The sequence below is a fragment of the Chiloscyllium plagiosum genome, chromosome 8 (assembly GCF_004010195.1).
Source record: "Chiloscyllium plagiosum isolate BGI_BamShark_2017 chromosome 8, ASM401019v2, whole genome shotgun sequence".
Lineage (NCBI taxonomy): Eukaryota > Metazoa > Chordata > Chondrichthyes > Orectolobiformes > Hemiscylliidae > Chiloscyllium > Chiloscyllium plagiosum.
The window spans coordinates 49,126,812-49,139,727 of record NC_057717.1 but is presented as its reverse complement, the minus strand read 5'-3'; positions in this window follow the sequence as shown (position 1 = coordinate 49,139,727).

Sequence of the window (12,916 nt, the reverse complement as noted above, 5' to 3'; positions counted from 1 at the left end):
ATACCTTGAACGCCTGGCACACCAGCCTCATTCCTGAAAAGGGCTTATGCCCGAAACGTCGATTCTCCTGCTCCTCGGATACTGCTTGGTCTGCTGTGTTTTTCCAGCATCACATTTTTTAACTATGATCATTATGGGTCAAGCTACTACACGTCGAATGTAGTGGTTATCAAACAATCCCTACAGAGTGGAAACAATGCATTCGCCCTAAGAAGAGCATGCTGAACTTCCACAAGTATCCTGTACTGACACAACTCACAGCCCTATTCCTAAAACCTTGAATTTCTCATGTCTAATGCACGTAACATACACATCCCTGTACAAAACGGGTACTCTTAACATAGCCACTTCAACTAACTTGCACAACTTTGGAATGTGGGAGGTAACCATAGCCCCTGCAGCAAACACGCGCCAAACCGGGAAGAACGCGAAAACTCCACACAGCCTGATGCGAGAATTGAAACTGGGTCCCTGGAGCTGTGAGGCTGCAGTGCGAACTGTGCCTCCCCTGAAAATACAAAAGGGCATTCCAACAACATCTGGTCAGATGCACTTAGGAACAGGCAATAAATGCTGGTCAGCCAACCACTCCCCCATCCCGTGAATACTTTAACAGCGTATTAGTCCCTGAGGGTTTTCACCCTACTCAATCTTTGCAGTCTGTCACAAGGCCAGGGTAGTATTGCATCACATTAAGTGCCACAGAATGTGATAGGCCTGCACACACGCATGGGCAGAATGGTGGCACAGTGGTTAGCACTGCTGCCTCACAGCGCCAGAGACCCGGTTTCAATTCCCGCCTCAGGCGACTGACTGTGTGGAGTTTGCACATTCTCCCCGTGTCAGTGTAGGTTTCCTCCAGGTCCTCCGCTTTCCTCCCACAGGTTAGGTGAATTGGCCAAGCTAAATTGCCTGAAGTATTAGGTGAAAGGCTAAATGTCGGAGAGTGGATTGTGCTTCGGCAGGTCGGTGTGGACTTGTTGGGCCGAACGGCCTGTTTTCACACTGCGACTAATCAAACCTAAATCTAAATAAACACGGATGCAGACCAACATTCGCACACGCAGGCTCTCTCTCACACGCACATGTACACAAGCAAAGACACGCATAATAGCACGGATACAGATAATAATTCACTAACACTAGTGAAAATATAGGGATTCAGTCAGCATTTCCCTTGCTCTGTGTTTATTTTGCCAGTATTTCACTTGAGCTAAGAATTGTGTGTCAGCACCTCTTTTGCTCATTTGGCAGAGTGTCGTTTTACTGTCTCCAAAAGGAGTGTGTCAATGTTTCAGTATCCCTATGTGGAGTGGTTCAGTATTTCAATTCCTCACAGTCGTGATTGTGCCAGTTTATCAATCATTGTGTGACTAATGTGTCTCTATTGCAATACCAACGCTTGCAGATGGCACCAAACCTGAAAGAATTGTAAAATGTGCGAAGGACATTTTTAGACACCAGCAGGTTTTCGAAACGTAAATGTAGTGTACAAGGTGCATGGGAGATTATCCACAATGCAGAGCAGTGTGAGGTATTGCACTTTGGTTGGAAAACATTTAAAGGCAATCTCTAACCGTTTGTACCGTCATAAAAGGGACGCTGGAGCAGACGGGACTGGCTGTATATGAGCACATATTATTGATGACGTCAGAACAAGTAGGAGAGCAGTAAATATTGCAGACATATGTCAGTATCTGTGCTGCCTACAGGAGGAGATCAAGGAGTGATCCACCATGCTACCTTCCTGGGAGTTGGTGGTGGCGATGCGTTGTGAGCCAACTCCTGCCCACCTGGACCGTGGAGATGAATTTTTACCAGCTCGACATAAAAAGGAGATGGCACCAGGGCCATGTCTTCTCGGTTGTGACGCGAGAAACGGAACTGACAGTGAGATTGAAGTGACAATTACGCTTCACTGAACATTGCTCCTTACCCAGTTGATGTGGCATGCATTTTTCAATATATCCACACACGAGTTGTGCCAGTCCTCTCTGGGACGTCCCACTGTCCTCCCAACATGATGGGGGAGGGGGCGTGAGGAACAGATATTCAGCGCGCCACAACCCATTTTGTCCCTTTCTATCCTATCACAGAGTGTTTCTCCTGTAATGGCAGGAACGGGAGGGAGTGAAGGAGGGTATAGATGACCCTGCTGTTACTGCTGGTGTACGTGGCAGGGGGTTAGTGCTGGGAAATGGTGAGGTGTTCAGACGGCGTCAGTACACACTGTTGTACCCATGAAGTGATATTGGTGTCGGAGTATAGTAGTGGGAGAGGAAGAAAGAGCGAGAGAAGGGGAAGCTGCTGCATGCAGTACGGAGACTGTTGGATAATGAGCCATGTTCTGTAGTAATGCTGGTTGGGAGAATTGGGCTGCCATTGAATATAAAGGACACCATGTGATGGGGTAGGGAGCTAATGAGCTGCGTTCGGTCAGATGACACTCAGGAACTAGCTCGGCCTGATGATCGTGCAGATGATCTCTCTGTGAAACGGAAAGGAAATGTTACTCAGCCAAATTATTGTTACATTTAACCCAACGAGTCAATGAAACTGCGAATCCAATTGTGTGTCCTTATCACTCTCCATTTGAACCTCGAATTCATTTTTAATATCGATGGGAAATGGTTTATCACCGAGGACTCTTATGGAGCGCTGTATATTAGATTTGATTAGATGGCCCACAGTGTGGAAAAAGGACGTTCCACCCAATAAGTCCACACCGACGCTCCGAAGTGAAACCCAGCCCCCTCTGTCTAATGCACCTATCAACAATGGACAATTTAACATGACCAATTCACCTGATCTGCACATCTTCGGAATGTGGGAGGAAACCGCAATACCCAGAGGAAACAGTCAAATTCATGTTGCTTGTCGTCTGCGTGTGTGGCTACTAGGGATAGCTGGTCGTGTCGTTTCGTGGCTAGTTGATGTTCGTGAATGCGGATCGTTAGCTGTCTTCCTGTTTGTCCTATATAGTGTTTTGTGCAGTCCTTGCATGGGATTTCAAAAGCTAACGATCCGCATCCACGAACATCAACTAGCCACGAAACAACACGACCAGCTATCCCTAGTAGCCACACACGCAGACGACAAGCAACATGAATTTGACTGGGACAACACAACCATTATAGGGCAAGCGAAACAAAGAACAGCCAGGGAATTCCTCGAAGCTTGGCACTCATCCACAAACTCCTTCAACAAACACATAGACCTGGACCCAATATACCGGCCACTACAGCGGACAGCTGAAACTGACAACCGGAAGCGGCAGGGACAGGCCACTATAAATGCCGGAGGAAACACCACAGAAGCGCTTCACAGAGGCTCCCAAGCACTGAGGATGTCACCTAGACAGGGGACGAAACGTTTGCGACAAAAACTTCCAGCTCGGCGAACAGAACCACAGCAACGAGCACCCGAGCTACAAATCTTCTCACAAACTTTGATTTTTTCTTTATGTTAGGCAGCACACAGCTTGAAGCCACAGTATTGCAATCCCTCATTTTCTAAATTCCTGCTTTCGCGATAAACAAGTGATGACACCAGTTTAAAATTCTGAGACTGATCCTGTACAAGGCCTGACACCTACTAGTCAGACGTTGACTGACATGTCACCTTTTGTATCGTCCTTTCCAACTGCCTATTTAAAGTTTGGAAAGTTGGATGGGCCCTACTGGAAATATGTCATTATCTTGGGTCTGACTCTTTCAGCAGATTCTGGAATTTGCATCTTATTCAATTGAATTTTGCATATCCTTTCTAACAGAGTTCTTCGAATCGTGATTCTGAAAAGCAAGCTCATATTTCAAAATCGCAAGATATGATTGAATACAAATTATCATTTGTATTTGCCCCTCTCCCGTGCTGACAGAGTTCCAGGGTGAAAATGAATGCGACTACGTGTTGTCTAATATTGTACCATTTAGTTTATATTGTCCCTCCTCATTCTGACCTCCAAAAGAAAGCATGAATCACATTTTGATTTTTGTTTTGCCTTCTGCAGGGGGCAAAGAAATGACAACGTACAAAGTGTGAGGTGTGTGTTAATCTGCAAACCTGGGACGAATGATTCAGAAGGTGTAAGTCAGTCAGTCACTCGACCATTTTAGCTTGGGTCATGGCCGCCATTTCATGTTAGCACAGCACTGAAATTGATTTTGTAAATAGCGAAAGGCAAGAGAGGAGATTTGGTGAGTTCATGTATATTTGAGTGTGGCGTACATTCACCAGAATGATAGCTGGAAAGCAAAGGTTCGTTGGCAAGGAGTGAAGGGACATAAATCCAATCTTTTATTCCTGAAGGTTAGAAAGATTGGAGATGCCTGACGTTTTCAAGAGAATAATGGAAACTGTTGGGGTAAAGAGAGAGAAAGATTTCTGACTGCTTCTGGATCTAGGACTAGGATAATCGAAGAATAGATTGAAACACTTTCAAGACTGAAATGAAGGAATAAAGCATTACACTTCTCTCCATGATGATACACAATCTATGTTTTGCTCACTGACTCACTGAACCTGACCAAACTCCTTTCTTGCATATTTACATTTTATTATCTCACATAGATTTGTGTGATCAATAAACGTAAAATACGATCAAATCACCTCAGTTCTTGATAGAGCTCAAACAGAGTTGTGTCTCGAACAATCTTCCTTTTGACACCCACTGATACCAATTTGACAGTCGGAAAATGACCGATGTGTTCCGACTGTCTGTTTTCTGCCTTTATAATTTATCACAGGATGAGCCGTTTTACCATATTGATTGGGGTTACTGACACATATTTGCTCCGGAGTCAACAGCGACTGCATTTGACGTTTCCGTATCTACATGTTTGTAAATATCCCTTCCAGTTGCTCCATGCTTTCTTCAATCAGCTGTTTGAGGTTTCTTCATTGTCCTTGTCTCGGACACTGCAAAGAACAGAGAACGATTCATTCGTATCTGCTGCTATACAGCTCGTGTACGGTGTCTGAACCAATGTTGGATTTATTCTGCTTTTGCCCTTCTAGCCCATGAACACCAATTTACTTCATTGTTCAGTTATCTCGTCCATGTGAAGGACTTGGATCCAGGAATTTCCATTTGTTCTCCCATCAAAATTTATAGGACCACCATAGCACCAGTTATTGATGTTCACAACAAGCAACACCGGAGGACTCCAAACGAAAGGATTCCCTGAAACTGACCTCATTAAATCTCCTAGAGCAGTTCGAGTATGGAGATAGATATTGAGTAAAGCTGCCTGTACAGTGTCTGCATTTAACACTCTCAGGTCAGGGACAGCACAGTGAGCTCTCTCGCTGATGTTGCAGTCAGGTACTTGATGCATAGATATATTCCAAGAAGAGATGTAATGTTTGAACCTAATCTAAACTCCTTCTGGCACCCCTAAATGCAGACATAGATATGCAAAGACATAATATTGAATTCCTAATTGTGATACACATGGTCGTGATATCACTGGCTCAACTACGCAATAGGAACTGCCTGATATTAGCAAGGGCGGTGAGGAAGTATTGCTGTGATGGCCCTGGGGCTGTGCACACTATGAACCAATCCAAAGAAGCTAACAAGTTAATTTGGCAATTTAGAGATTGTTTGGGAAAGGAGAGAAAAACCAACAGCGACATTAACCAAGAGAAAGAGAAGAGAAGGATATTTGGATTTTCGAATATAGTGAGTAAGGCAGATGAACCTTGGGCTTGTATTGGTGCCTGGGAGTATGACGTTATTGCAATCACAGAGACTGGTTGAATGAAAATGATTGGCAACTAAATGTTCCAGGATGTCGATGCTTCAGCCAGGGCAGAAAGGGAAGTCAAAGGGCGCGGGGGGTGTGGCGTCGCAATGTTTGTCAGGGACGATATCATGGCTGTGCGAAAGGAGGACACTATGGAGGGTATGAGCAGTGTGGTGTTATGGATGGAGCTGAGAAATAAGAAGGGTACAGTTATATTGTTGGGGCTGGATTTTAGGCCTTCCACCAGTGAGTGTGAGGTAGCAGAACAAATGGGAAAACAGATTTTAGTAAGATGTTGAGGCAACAGGGTGATGGTGGTGGGAGATTTCATTTTTCCCAGCATTGACTGGGCTACACTTAGTATCAGTGATCTGCATGATGCAGAATTTGCAAAGAGCGTCCACGATCGTTTCCTAGAGCAATATGTCAATCGTCCGACAAGGGAGGGGGCCTTATTCGACCAGGTGTTGGCAAATGATGCAAGCCAGGTGGTAGAAATTGCAGTGGGGGATTCTTTTGGAAATAATGACCACAATTCGGATAAATTTTAGAATACTCGTACACAATGATATGAATGTATTACGAAATGATTACTAAATTGGGCAAGGCCAATTATATCAAAATTAGGCAGGAGCTGCAGAATGTGGATTGGATACAGCTATTTGAAGGAGAGTTTACATTTGATATGCGGGAGGCTTTCAAAGATATGGTTAAAGATAGTGCGGGGCAGGCATGTCTCTTTGAAAACAAGGGAAGGAAAGGCAAGATTCGTGAGCAGTGGATGACAGGAGAAATCGTGCGACTCGCCAAGTGGAAAAGGGAAGCGTACATAAGGTCCAAGCAGGTAAGAAGAGAATGGTCGTTGACGGAATATCAGGAGAGTAGGACCAATCTTAAACGCCGAATCATGAGGGCTAAAAGGGGTCATGAAATATCTTTAGCAAGCAGAATCCAGGAAAATCCCAATTCCTTTTAATCTTATATGAGAAGTAAGATGGTAACCAGAGAAAGATTTGGTGCTCTAAAGGATAAGGAAGGAAGGTTGTTGTACCTGAGAAAATGAGTGAGATTCACAATGATTACATTGCATTGGTGTTCACTGAGGAACGGGAGGTGATAAATGCTCAGATTAGAGATAGAAGCTTGTATATTTTGAATCACGTTGACATAAGGGGGGAAAATGTGTTGGTTAGGCTAAAGGATGTTAAGGTGGACAAATCCCCAGGACTGGATGGGATCTGTCCAAGGTTGCTGAGGGAGGCGAGAGAATAAATAGCTGTGGCCCTAACAGATATCTTTGCAGCATCCCGAAACCCAGGTGAGGTGTCGGAGGACTGGAGGGTTCCTCAAGTTGTCCCCCTGTACAAGAAGCGTAGTAGAGATATTCCAGGTAACTGCAGGCCAGTGAGCCTGACGTCAGAAGTGGGAAAGTTGATGGAGCAGCTACTGAGGAATAAAATCCTTTTATATTTGGAAAAAAGTGGGCGTATCAATGACAAGCAATATGGTTTTGTGTGGGATCAATCGTGCGTTCTAACTTTATACAGTTCGTTGAGGAAGCGACCAGGTTGATAGATGAAGGAAAGTTTGCAGATATCATGTAAATGGTCGTCAGTAAGGTTTTTGATAAGGTGGCCATGGTAAACTAATGGAGAAAGTGAAGACACATGGTTTGCATGGTGCTCTAACTAGGTGGATAAAGAACTGATTGAACACCAGGAGACAGAGTGTCCTAGTTGAAGGGAGTGTCTTTAAATGCAGAAAGGTGACCAGTGGTGTTCCACAGGGATCAATGCTGGGGGCACTGTTGTTCGTAATATACATAAATAACCTGGAAGAGGGCATTGTTTGTCTGATCGGTAATTTTGCAGATGACACGAAGATTGGTGGAGTAGCAGAAAGCATAGGGGACTTTCAAAGAATATGGAAACTATATATAGGCTGGAGAGTTGGGCAAAAAAGTGGCAGATTGAGTTCAATGAAGGCAAATGTAAGGTGATGCATTCTGGGAAGTCCCATTGTGGAGCGAACTGTCTTGTAAATGTAAGAGCTTTGGGAAACATCGATGAGCAGAGACATCTCGGAGTTAAGTCCATTGTAGCTGACGGTGGATAGAGTGGTCAAGAAAGTATATGGTATGCATGCCTTCATCGGACGGGATATTGAGTATCAGGCTTGGCATATCATGGTAAAATTGGACACGACTTTGGTTTGGCTGCATTTCGAATACTGGGTACGTTTCTGGTCGCCACGTTACCAAAATGATGTGGACGCTTTGGAGAGGGTGCAGAGCAGGTTATCGAGGATGTTGCCTGGCATGGAATGCACTAAGTATGAAGAAACGTTAAGCAGGTCAGGATTGCCTTCATTAGAAAAAAAAAATGGAGGGTGGACCTGATTAAGGTCTACAAAGTCATGAAGAGTACAAACAGGTAAGATAGAGATACGTTTTCTTTCCAGGGTAAGAGACTCAATAACGAGAGGTCATGCGTTCAGGGGGAAACGTTTAAGGGGATACAAGCGACAAGTACTTTACAGAGAGAGTGGTAAGTACGTGGAACGCTTTGCTAGCAGAGGTAATAGAGCAGGCACGGTCGATTCATTTACCCTGCATCTGGAGAGATGCATGAGCAAGTGGGGAGCAGAGGGATGCAGATGCTTCGGAATTGGGTGATAGGCTTAGACTGTTGGTTGGATTTGCTGAGGCTTGGTTGGCCAAAGGCCTGTTCTTGGGCAATAAATTTTCTTTTTTCTTTGTTTTTTGTCAGCTCAGGTCTATCTTCATGTTAAAAATTGAGCCATTCCTTAGTGAAAATAATTTGGGAGGTAAATTGCGAAGAGGTATTCAAACTCAGTACCATAGAGGTGGTAATTGAAAGACTTCAGGGCAGTTGATACACATATTAGCAGACACCCTAGAGTGAGTTACATACTGGATAGTATCAAGGAGACCAAGGTGGTTTATATCATGAATTACCGGTACCCAGGACTGAGTGTGGACAAGTTGGAGAAAGGGGGTCTACGTCCATGCTGTATGACTCTATGACGATGCACACAGAAAACACAAAGCAGAGATCCGGAGTGACATACAGACTGGAATCAAATTGATGCCTTTGAAGTGCTTTATTGACAGAGCAGCAGGAACCGGGTGTCAATTATAGAGTGAAATCTCACCGGGGTGTTCAGCCTAGACTAGATTCCTAGATTCCCTACAGTGTGGAAACAGGCCCTTTGGCCCAACCAGTCCACACCGACCTTCCGAAGAGTAACCCACCCAGACCCATTTCCCTCTGATTCTGTCGAGATTAGACTAGACTCCCTACAGTCAGACTCTTTTCCCTACAGCGTACTTCACATATAGATTGACAGATACCGAGGAATACGTTAGACTCGCAGTACACCCGTCTCCTGCCTTGCTCCCTGCTCTTGGATTGCTCCACCCAATCTTTAACCATCCTCCGTGACTGATGCACTCAGCCCTCGCTGTTTCCCCTCCTCCAGGACTGATGTTCAGACCCACCAGCCCTGTCCCTGCTTAACAACTGCTTCTCCGTCATCCACCCATACCCCTGTTCGGGGACTGCTTTGTCCTCTCTGTCCTACCGTCCAGTCCTGGAATTCTACACACCACCTCACCTTTTCTTTTCGGACTTTTACCCATCTCGCCCTTTCCCCTGCTCTGAGACTGATACACCTCTTCTGGCCCTGCCCGCCACTTTGGGACTCCAACCCAAATCCGCCCCCCGCCTGCTGCAGTGGGACTGCCCCATACTGCAGGACTGCTACACCCACCCACGTCCCTGCCACCGCTTCATGAATATTACACTCATCGCCCTGATCACAGCTCTGAAACTACGACCACGCCACATCCCCAGCTCCAGGACTGCTACAACACACACCCATCACCCTGCTCCACTTCAGAGCTGCGAGCCCCAGCGTGCTGCATATTGCTACGAGACACCTTCCCACCCCATCCTTACCACTGCTCTGGGACATCTACCCTCCACACCACCAAACTGCCCTGCCCCTGCTCCAACTCACTGGTGCTGTGAGGCAACAATGTTAACCAATCAGCAACCGTGGCGCCCCAAATCTACCAGGAGTTGCTGAATAGGCTGGGTCTGTGTTCCCTGGAGTGTCCGAAGCTGAGAGGTGAGCTCAAAAGAGGTTTGCAATATCATGAACGACTTGGAAATGCTGGGTAATCAAGATTTTATTTTCGCCCGGGTTGTTTAATGTGAGAAGTGAACTGGAGATCCATTTGCACAGTCACCTTGGGGAGAAACAATTTGCACGCTCCGAGTGTGCATATGGAATCATTCGCCCTTTCCAACTCAAAGCTTACAAGCGAGTTCACACTGGGAGTTCACACCGACTGCGAGATGTGTGATGAATGTTCTGTGGATTATGATCCAATGAAAACTCAACACGTGCTGCATGTGCAGGCAGTCACACAGAAGACATCTGAGAATAGAAGCCAATACCGTTAGTATGAGTTGGAATGGGGTTCCTCAGTCATCCTACTTCACAATGCACCAGCAAGTCCAGTGTGATTAGAGATCTTTTAAGTGCCTCCTCTGTGGGAAATACTTTCGGAGTTCTGGATATCTCATGATTCATCAACGTGTTTACACATAAGAAATACCTTTCAGATGCTCACTGTGGAATTGCTTTCAAACAACCATCATTCCCTCACAGTACACCGGCGAGTTCACACTGGAGAGATACCAGTCACCCGCACTGAGTGTCGGTGGGCCTTCTCTCAGAATGCCCTCCAGCTAAGTCACCAGCGAGTTCACAGATAATTTCGAGAGTTAGAATTTGATGTTAGTCACATCCATGGCTGATGCATGCTCATTTATTCATAAACTCCACCACAATTTGAATTTTAATATTCTGGAAAATAAATAATCAACTGTGTATGAAAGAGAAACTTTTATTATTTTGTACAATGAACCCTTGCTACTTGATTGAAAGAACATCTCCTTTAATTAACCATCATCCTAACTTAATTTCGCAGAGGACTTTGACAACTTGGAAACAATGGGTATCAGGGGACAAATTGTCCGTTAGTTAGAGTCATACCATGGCATCTATGCAGGAGTTCCTCAGGAGCTATTCTCGGCCTAAACAACTTTAACTGCTTCATCAATGACCTCTTCCTCCATAAATTCAGAAGTGGGGATGTTCGCTGATGATTGCACAATGTTCAGATACGTTCACGACTCCTCAGATACTGAAGCAGTCCATGATCAAATACAACAAGATCTGGACACTATACAGGCTTGGGCTGACAACCGGCATTTGTACCACAAAAATGCCAGGCTGTGACCATCAACAATGTGAAACAATCTAACCACTGCCCCTTGACGTTAATGGTGCTACCATCGCAGAATCGCCGACTATCAAAATCCTACGAGTCATCATTCATGAGAAATTCAGCTGGACTGACCCCATAAAGGCAAAGGCGACAAGAAGAGGTTGGAGGATTGGATTACTGCGTTGAGTATCCCCAAAGCCTGTCCACCAACGACAAAGCAAGACACAAGTCAGGACTGTGTTGGAATTCTCCCTACTTGCCTGGATGAGTGCAGCTCCAACATCACTCAAGAACCTTCACACCATAGAGGAAAATGCATTCCACTAAATTGACATTGCATCCACAACCGTCCATTCCCTCCACCAATAGTAGTATTGTCCCAGTCGAACTGTTAGTAGCCACACACTCAGATGACAAGCAACATGAGTTCGACTGGGACAACACTACGATTATAGGACAAGCCAAACAGAGAACAGGCAGGGAGTTCCTAGAGGCATCGCACTCATCCACTGATGCAATCAACAAGCACATCGACCTGGACCCAATATACCGGCCACTGCAGCGGACAGCTGGAACTGACAACCGGAAGCGGCAGATACAAATCACTATAAATGCCGAAGGAAACATCACAGAAGCGCTTCACAGGCGGCTCTCAAGCACTGAGGATGTCACCTAGACAAGGGACGAAACATCTGCAACACAAATTCCCAGCTCGGCGAACAGAACCACAACAATAGATGAGCAGAAATTTCCTCTAATGAAAAGAGGAGAAGAAAAAGCCATTGTCTTTAGATACCACTACAAATTAGGTTTCTTACCTTCCAAGTGTATCCCTCTCACCACACAACGTTGATGTTAAATTTTACCTCAAACAGAGTTTCTTATCGCATATCACAGATTGAAACGATGATTTACCTTTGCGCAAACAGGTTGAAGATTAATTTTATCGAGGTATGGAAATATTTCATCTTCATAGAGAGAAATTGTTTCCATTACAACGTGGTTGATAACTATAGACTACAACGGCAATATAAGTGGCAAAAGTTCCAGGTGAGGATGTGAGACATGATCTTACTCAGTGAGTTCTGATCATCTGGAGGACATTGTCTGAAAGTCTGGAAAATGAAAAACAATAAATTTTAAAAGAGACTTGGACTTTTTTCCCAGTAAGGAAAGGTTTACAGTGCAAGGCAGAACGCGGAAGGGAGTGAGATAGAGCTGCAGCTTTTCAGAGACAGTCCATGCACCTTGGCCACCTGGCCACCTTCTGTGCTCTCAGACTTTACTCCATGTCTTCATGGTGAGGCAGTGCTTACATCCTTCCACAAGTCATGTTTCACGAAGGAATCAGTTGTTTCTTCCTTTAGTAATTTGGAACAACTTCCCCACAAATTTAAAATGACAAGATTATTACAATTAATATCCAGAGCCCTATTACATCGAATATCTGGATTATTTTACTTTAAAGTCTAATGCAGACAGCGAAAGACAATAATCTGGATGTTAATGCATTAATAAGGTAGGTCTAAATGCATGAATAATCTGATGATAACAACCCATCTGTCTCCCCTTCCATCGGGGATCAGCAATTGCCAGACAAACTACGCAAAAAACTACTTTCCTTTTGAATGAAACTGATTCAGAGGCATTGAAAGGGATCACAGTGGAAACGTCCTGAGAAACAGTGATTTTATAATTTCGCCACGGTTCAAGTACTGTCTCTGAAAATGCAGAAATTTTATCCCACTCCCCTCCACGTTCTGTCTTGCCTTGTAAACATGTCCTTTCTCGACTTTACAAGTAACTAATCTTATTACTCATCTCATCATTCACTGTCACAATGCTCTGT